Genomic DNA, 7,071 nt, shown 5'->3' on the forward strand with positions numbered 1-7,071 from the left:
TTCCTATTTGGAGAAGAGTAAGTTGATTCTGATCGCGAAGAGATGGATTTCGATCACATGGTTCGATGATCAGAATTTTGAGCTGCTGCTTAAGAGTCATGATAGATTTCTTAGGAATAGATAACATGTTTTCATTTGTAATTGCATTGTAAGGAAAAGTTTTTCTGCAAATTTTAAATAAAGGAAAATTTTTCTTTTATTTTAAGTTTCCTTACAATGGCATTTGTGAAAAATTGTTGTTTATATGATTCCATTGATAGCAATATTGGAAAATGGATTTGATTCTTTCGTTTGTGGTAGTGTCATAATTTACCAAATAAGGAAAGATTCTCATCACCCAAGTTTCACTTGGATAGAAACTTGGAATCATGCAACTTGTATTGTGTTATGAATGAGAATTTTCATCTTTGGGAAATTAAGACTAACTCCTTGTTTACATGTATATGTGAGTCAAGTGAAGGACTAGGGGATCGGGTATGCTTGGTTGTGCGCTGGTCAGGTCCACTACAAAGAACGATAATACTATTCGTTATGATTTACTAAAGTTTAGTAAATATGGTTATACTTACAAGATTAAGTATAATTCTGAATCGTTGAAAAAGTTTCAATGTGTAGCAGAACGAATAAGAAGAATAGAATTAGGCAGAAAGATAAAAGTTTCTCCAATCTGAAAAGATGGGAGAGTACTTGCAGTATCATGTTTTATGATTATCTTAGTGATTAAGAAACCATATCACAATTGATCCACTAAGGACATCTTAGTGCATTTGTTTGGCTAAGAAGAGGAATCGCGAATTGTTGAAATGGTTAAATCAAAAGATAAATCATACTTCGTTCCAAAAACAAGTCTTAGAGTCATACTCCAAGATTGTAACTTGAGTGACATAATCTTTAGAAGGTTTATAACACTTGTCAAATGTAGAGTAAAATGTTTTCTTACTCTAGTACATTTGAAATTGGTAAGTTGTGATGTTTAGGATAAAACAAAGACCAACTAAGACCGATTGTGTGAAGTGTTTATCTTGATAAGAATCCACACTAACTCTTGAATATTTGTTTTGTCAAGGAATGGTTCTTGATAAAGACAATATTATATGTCAAGAGGTCAGTGGGAGTCTTAAAGATCTTCAAAAGGTTTCAAGAACTAATCAAGTATAGAACCTATTTATTATCACTAGCACACGACTTGAGGTTTGTAACCTATCATGTTGACATATTCTTATTTTTGTGCCCATTCCAGTTAAAGTTGACTATGCTTGTGAGTTCTATGAGCTCTCAAATTGTTTGCATAACAACCTGGAAGACATGGTAGGTCCTTGTGCTGTCGGGTGGCAAGAAATTAAGATTGAACAAGTTCATTCCATATGAGTTTGGATTTGTCACTAACCTTGTCTTGTAATTATGGTTTTGACAAATTCACATGGATGGGAACATATACACCATAAAAATATAAGTTTCATAAGGTTTCTCTCCGATTCCTGAAAATGATGGTGAGGAAACGCTTTCACTAAGTAGATTTTAAATAGTTAGAAATTGTGATATTTGCATTTCTCAAATTCGATTATGATTATGGCATCCATCTTCATAGTTCGAATTGTGATAAATGGCAAAAGGTCTAAACATTATGATTACGGCATCCCTCTTCATAATTGTTTAGACACACATGTGAGCTATCTAAGAAAAGGTGTATGAGTTTAAGAAGCGTAGATAAAGTCTTATCGAAGCATCTCGTATCAGAAAACTGAACCTTGGTAATGAAAGGCAATAAAGTATTTATTTCTAGAAGTCCAGCTGATTTCTGGATACATGTCAAATCTAGTGGGAGCATAAGTGTTATGCTAATAAGGATATAATTTTCATGGTAGTGGGAGCATGATCATTATGTTCAGTATTGCAAGTTAGCAATGTTAATTATAGAAAACAAAAGTTTCAATTTGCAAAGATGCAGGGTTTTGAAAAGTTGTTTTGCTATAATTAAGGGAGAGGAAATTATACTTCATCCCAATTCTAAAAGCTTAGATTGAGATTTTAATCAAATTTAGTCAAGTATATATATATATATATATATATATATATATATATATATATATATATATATATATATATATATATATATATATATATATATATATATATATATATATGAATGTTATGTTGGAATGGTTCATCATAAGGAAATTCTATATATGGCAATATTAATTGCGTTCTCAAAATTCGATTATGATTAAGGCATCCCTCTTCATAGTCTGAATTGTGAGAACATGGCAAATAGAAAAATTATAGCAAAAGATTGGTCGAGTATCATGTCTTTATGTGAGACATTATGAATTGTATTCCATATGCTTCGGGTATAGGATCAATTGTATATACTATAATATTTCTATATGTTCTGAATTTTCCAAATGCCTAGGGCATTAAGCAATTGTCGAGGACAACCTGAGGTTTACGAATGATTGGTTGCTCATGGATAGTTGGAAGTATAGTGTAAATTTTTGGAAGGACCATATTGGCATATTCTGAAAAGAGGCAACTCTTGTTCAGAAGTGATAGTCAAAATGGGAATATGGAAATGTTTGCATAGGTGGAAGTTATTCATTAAATCTGTATAAGATTAGAAAACTTAATGCAAGAAGGATGTTCAAAGGAATGTACTTTGAATGTGAGACTTCGTTTCCATGGAATTGCTCTCCATTGGAATATTTTGTAATGTTTGTTGCCAAGTCTTTGTGACCTTTGTGCAGAGTCATTACAAGAGAATCATTGCATATAAGTTTAGAATCTAACAGATTTCAGTAAATGGCAAAGAATCTTATATTCTTACATTTATCATAAGGATTTGGAATTGTGAAATGAGCATCGTTGAAATGTTTTCAATTGATCTATTCCACAAAGGAAGGACCATAGGTAAACATAGTGTGCATGCTTGTAGCATGGGACAACTATTGTTTTAGTTCAAGCATTAAGTTGATCATTTGAAACATTATACAATGAATAATGAGTAATCAATATGACTCAAAAGTTTTGGGGCCATATAGGATTAGTATTATTCTTGTATTTCACTTTGCATGTTTTTGATGGGTTTTGAGCATTCTAACACTTCCTAAGTGTACATGCAACCCTAATAACCTTGGATCTATGTTTATCTAATTATCATGCAAAGTTGAATTCCAAGGTTATATTCCTATCTAGCATACATGGGGAACATTTTTATCTTGAATGAAAGATAGAATAACATACCTTGTTGTTGATTATGATCCTTGAAACCTTGTGAGCCTAGCACCCCAAGTGTGATGCCTCAAATGCTTCACACAACACCAAATGCAAAGAAGTAAACTTTGAGAGAATCTTACACTTGCAAAATCGGCTCTAGCCCTCTTGTTTCTTAGTGTAACCGATTTTGGGGAGAACACATTTGTTTATATAGTGTGTTGCATTAGGTAAACCTTAATGTAACATGACTCTTCATTTCATGATCCATGGGTTAACTCCATGGAGCATCCAATGGGTGGAACCCAACTTGATAATCCATGGAGCCTCTTAGCCCACTATATAAGATATGGAAGATTTACATAATCTACCCATATATTTAATTAGTTATCTTTTGATCACTTAATTAATTCTAAATTAATTCTTGATCAAACTAATTAAATAATATTATTAATATATTAGAACTTATAATATATTAATAAACCATAAGTGTTATTTCTCTCATTTTAGTTTATCCAATTGCATGGTGCCATGCAATCCAAATGGGCCATGCCGGGTCGGGTCAAGTACATAACAGAAATAGTTATGGACTTAGACACCTTATCCAACAGTCTCCCACTTGGATAAGTCTAATAACTATAACTGCAATACTTCAGGAACCGATCGGCAATCGTAGCTCTTTCAAGGTCTCTCGGAACTGAGAAGATGTTGATACGCCATTTAAGATAAGTGATCATATAATCCTCTGTTCTAGATATCAGCCGGACAAATACATGGAACAATGTCTTACTTATTGTCCAGCAGTTTGTTTCCCGATTTCCAATTTGTTTGACAAAGAACTTAATTGAACACATCAACTTAGTTCTGATCGGGCCCGGTACATAGGTCAAAACAAAATCATCGAGGGGCCCAGATATCAGCTTCTAATCCAAGAAGGAACAGATAAACTTCGACTCATATGTTTGTTCTACTACTCATTGAATTATACACAAGAGCACGTTTTATAACATCGAGTTACCAATGCGTTTTTGTACAATCAATGCATAACCAACTCATAAGTAACAAATCATATCTCTAGGTTTGAAGACTTATATGATATTACTGTCTCACGATCACTCGAGATAAATTCCATGAAGTGATTCCAGTGAGCTTGGGTTGAGTCCAATGCTCAGAACTTATGAGCACTCATGAGTGTTGTAGCCATGTCCAACAACTTAGACCTCTGCAACCAATCATGATAGTCTTGATTCATACCTACTTCCGACATATGACCGACTGTGGAGGTTCGAATAATATGATATACCAAACATAATTATTCTGGAAGTCAAAACATGCAAAAGAAATATAGTAAACGATCGACAAGAGATAGCAACACTTTACTCATAAATAAAACACCTTTTATTCATCATCTAATGTCAATTACACTTTACAAATTTCAAGGTTATCTAACTACTAAATCTAATATCATCCTTCAGCCCTATGCTCCGAGCATGCTGGAGATGCTTAACCCGAGTTAGTCCCTTCGTGAGGGGATCTGCTGGATTCTCATCCGATGATACCCTCTTCGCCACGAGGAGTCCTTCTTCTATTCAATGTCTGATGAAATGGTATTTTCTGTCGATGTGTCTGGATCTCCCGTGATCCCTAGGTTCCTTGGCTAAGGCAACTACACTTTCACTATCACAGAAAATTTCCATTGGCTCCTTAATAGCTGGTACAACTCCAAGGTCTCCAATGAAGTTCTTCAGCCATATCGCCTCCTTTGCTGCCTCGCTAGCTGCTATATACTCTGATTCGCAAGTTGAATCAGCCACTGTCTCTTGCTTGGAACTCTTCCAAGAAATTTCTCCTCCCTTTAAGGTAAAGACCCAGCCTGACTGAGAGCGGAAATTATCCCTATCAGTCTGGAAGCTAGCATCACTATACCCTACAACTCTCAAGTCTTCACTCCCACCAAGGGTAAGGACCCAGTCCTTAGTCCTCCGTAGGTACTTGAGGATATTCTTTACCGCAGTCCAGTGTGCCTTGCCAGGGTTTCCCTGATACCTTCTAACCATGATCAAAGCAAAGGCTACATCAGGTCGAGTACACGTCATAGCGTACATGATCGATCCTACAGCCGAAGCATAAGGTATTCGACTCATTTCTGCTATCTCAGCCTCAGTACTAGGGCATTGTGTCTTACTCAATTTGGCGTTACTCTGGATGGGTAACTCTCCTTTCTTGGAGTCCTGCATGCCGAATCTCTTCAGCACCTTATCCAAGTAGGTACTCTGACTAAGTCCAATTAGTCTTTTACTCAGGTCTCTCAAGATCCTTATCCCTAGAATATAGGCAGCTTCTCCTAGGTCCTTCATAGAGAAACACTTCCCAAGCCAGGACTTAACTTCCTGCAGAGTTGGGATGTCATTTCCTATGAGTAGTATGTCATCCACATACAATACCAAAAAGCTAACTATACTCCCACTAGCCTTGACATATACACAAGATTCATCTTCACTCCTAGAAAAGCCAAATTCTTTGACTTTCTCATCAAAGCAAAGATTCCATCTGCGAGGTGCTTGCTTTAACCCATAAATGGATTTCTCAAGCTTACACACTCTATTAGGGTACTCTGTATTGACAAAACCCTCTGGCTGACTCATGTAAACATCCTCAGCCAACTTTCCATTAAGGAAAGCGGTTTTGACATCCATTTTCCATATTTCATAGTCATGAAATGCAGCTATGGCTAACAGAACCCTAATAGACTTAATCTTGGCCACTGGAGAAAAGGTCTCATCATAATCAACTCCCAGAGTTTGTGAGAAACCCTTTGAAACTAGTTGTGCCTTATAAGTGTGTACATTACCATCCATGTCGGTCTTCTTCTTGAAGATCTATTTGCACCCTACAGTCTTACGACCTGGTACATTCTCAACCAAGTTCCAAACTTGATTGTCATACATGGACTGTATCTCGATGACCATTGCCTCTTTCCACTTGGCTAACTCAGGGCCTGCCATGGCTTCCGCGTAACTGTTAGGTTCATCCAGACCTATCAGTGTCTCATCACTGATAAGTGTATCACCTTCCGTAGTAATATGGAATCCATAGTAATGCTCAGGTGCATTCCTAACTCTCGTGGAACGCATCAGAGGTACAGACTTGTCAAATGGCTCAACAGGAGTTTCCTCCTCAAGTTGAGTGCTAGGATTTGAAGTTCCTTCACCACTTGACTCTTGAATTTCTTCAAGGTCAACTTTCCTCCCACTGTCTCCTTGGCTTATGAACTCTCTCTCTCTCTCGAAAGACAGGCCTCCTAGCTACAAAGACCACATTTTCACTAGGTCTGTAGAAGAGGTAACCAAAGGATTGATGTGGGTAGCCGATGAAAATACACCTCTCGCTTCGAGGTTCGATCTTATCATGAGTCTCACGTCTCACAAAAGCCTCGCAACCCCAAATCTTAATGTGGTCTAGTTTGGGTACTTTACCAGTCCACATCTCATGAGGAGTTTTGGCAACTTTCTTTGTAGGGACTAGATTAAGGATATGGGCGGCAGTCTCTAAGGCATACCCCCAAAATGAGATTGGTAGCGAAACTCGACTCATCATGGAACGAACCATATCCAACAAGGTTCGATTACGCCTCTCAGCTACACCATTCAACTGCGGTGTCCTGGGAGGTGTCAATTGTGAGATAATCCCACATTCCCTAAGATAGTCGAGGAACTCTGAACTAAGATACTCACCACCTCGATCGGATCGAAGCATCTTAATGTTCATGCCCAATTGATTCTCGACTTCCTGTTTAAACTATTTAAACCTCTCAAAAGTCTCTGACTTATGCTTGATTAAGTAGACATATCCATATCTACTGTA

The sequence above is a fragment of the Lactuca virosa genome, chromosome 8, assembly GCF_052849685.1.
Source record: "Lactuca virosa cultivar CGN04683 chromosome 8, Lactuca_virosa_CGN04683_v6, whole genome shotgun sequence".
Lineage (NCBI taxonomy): Eukaryota > Viridiplantae > Streptophyta > Magnoliopsida > Asterales > Asteraceae > Lactuca > Lactuca virosa.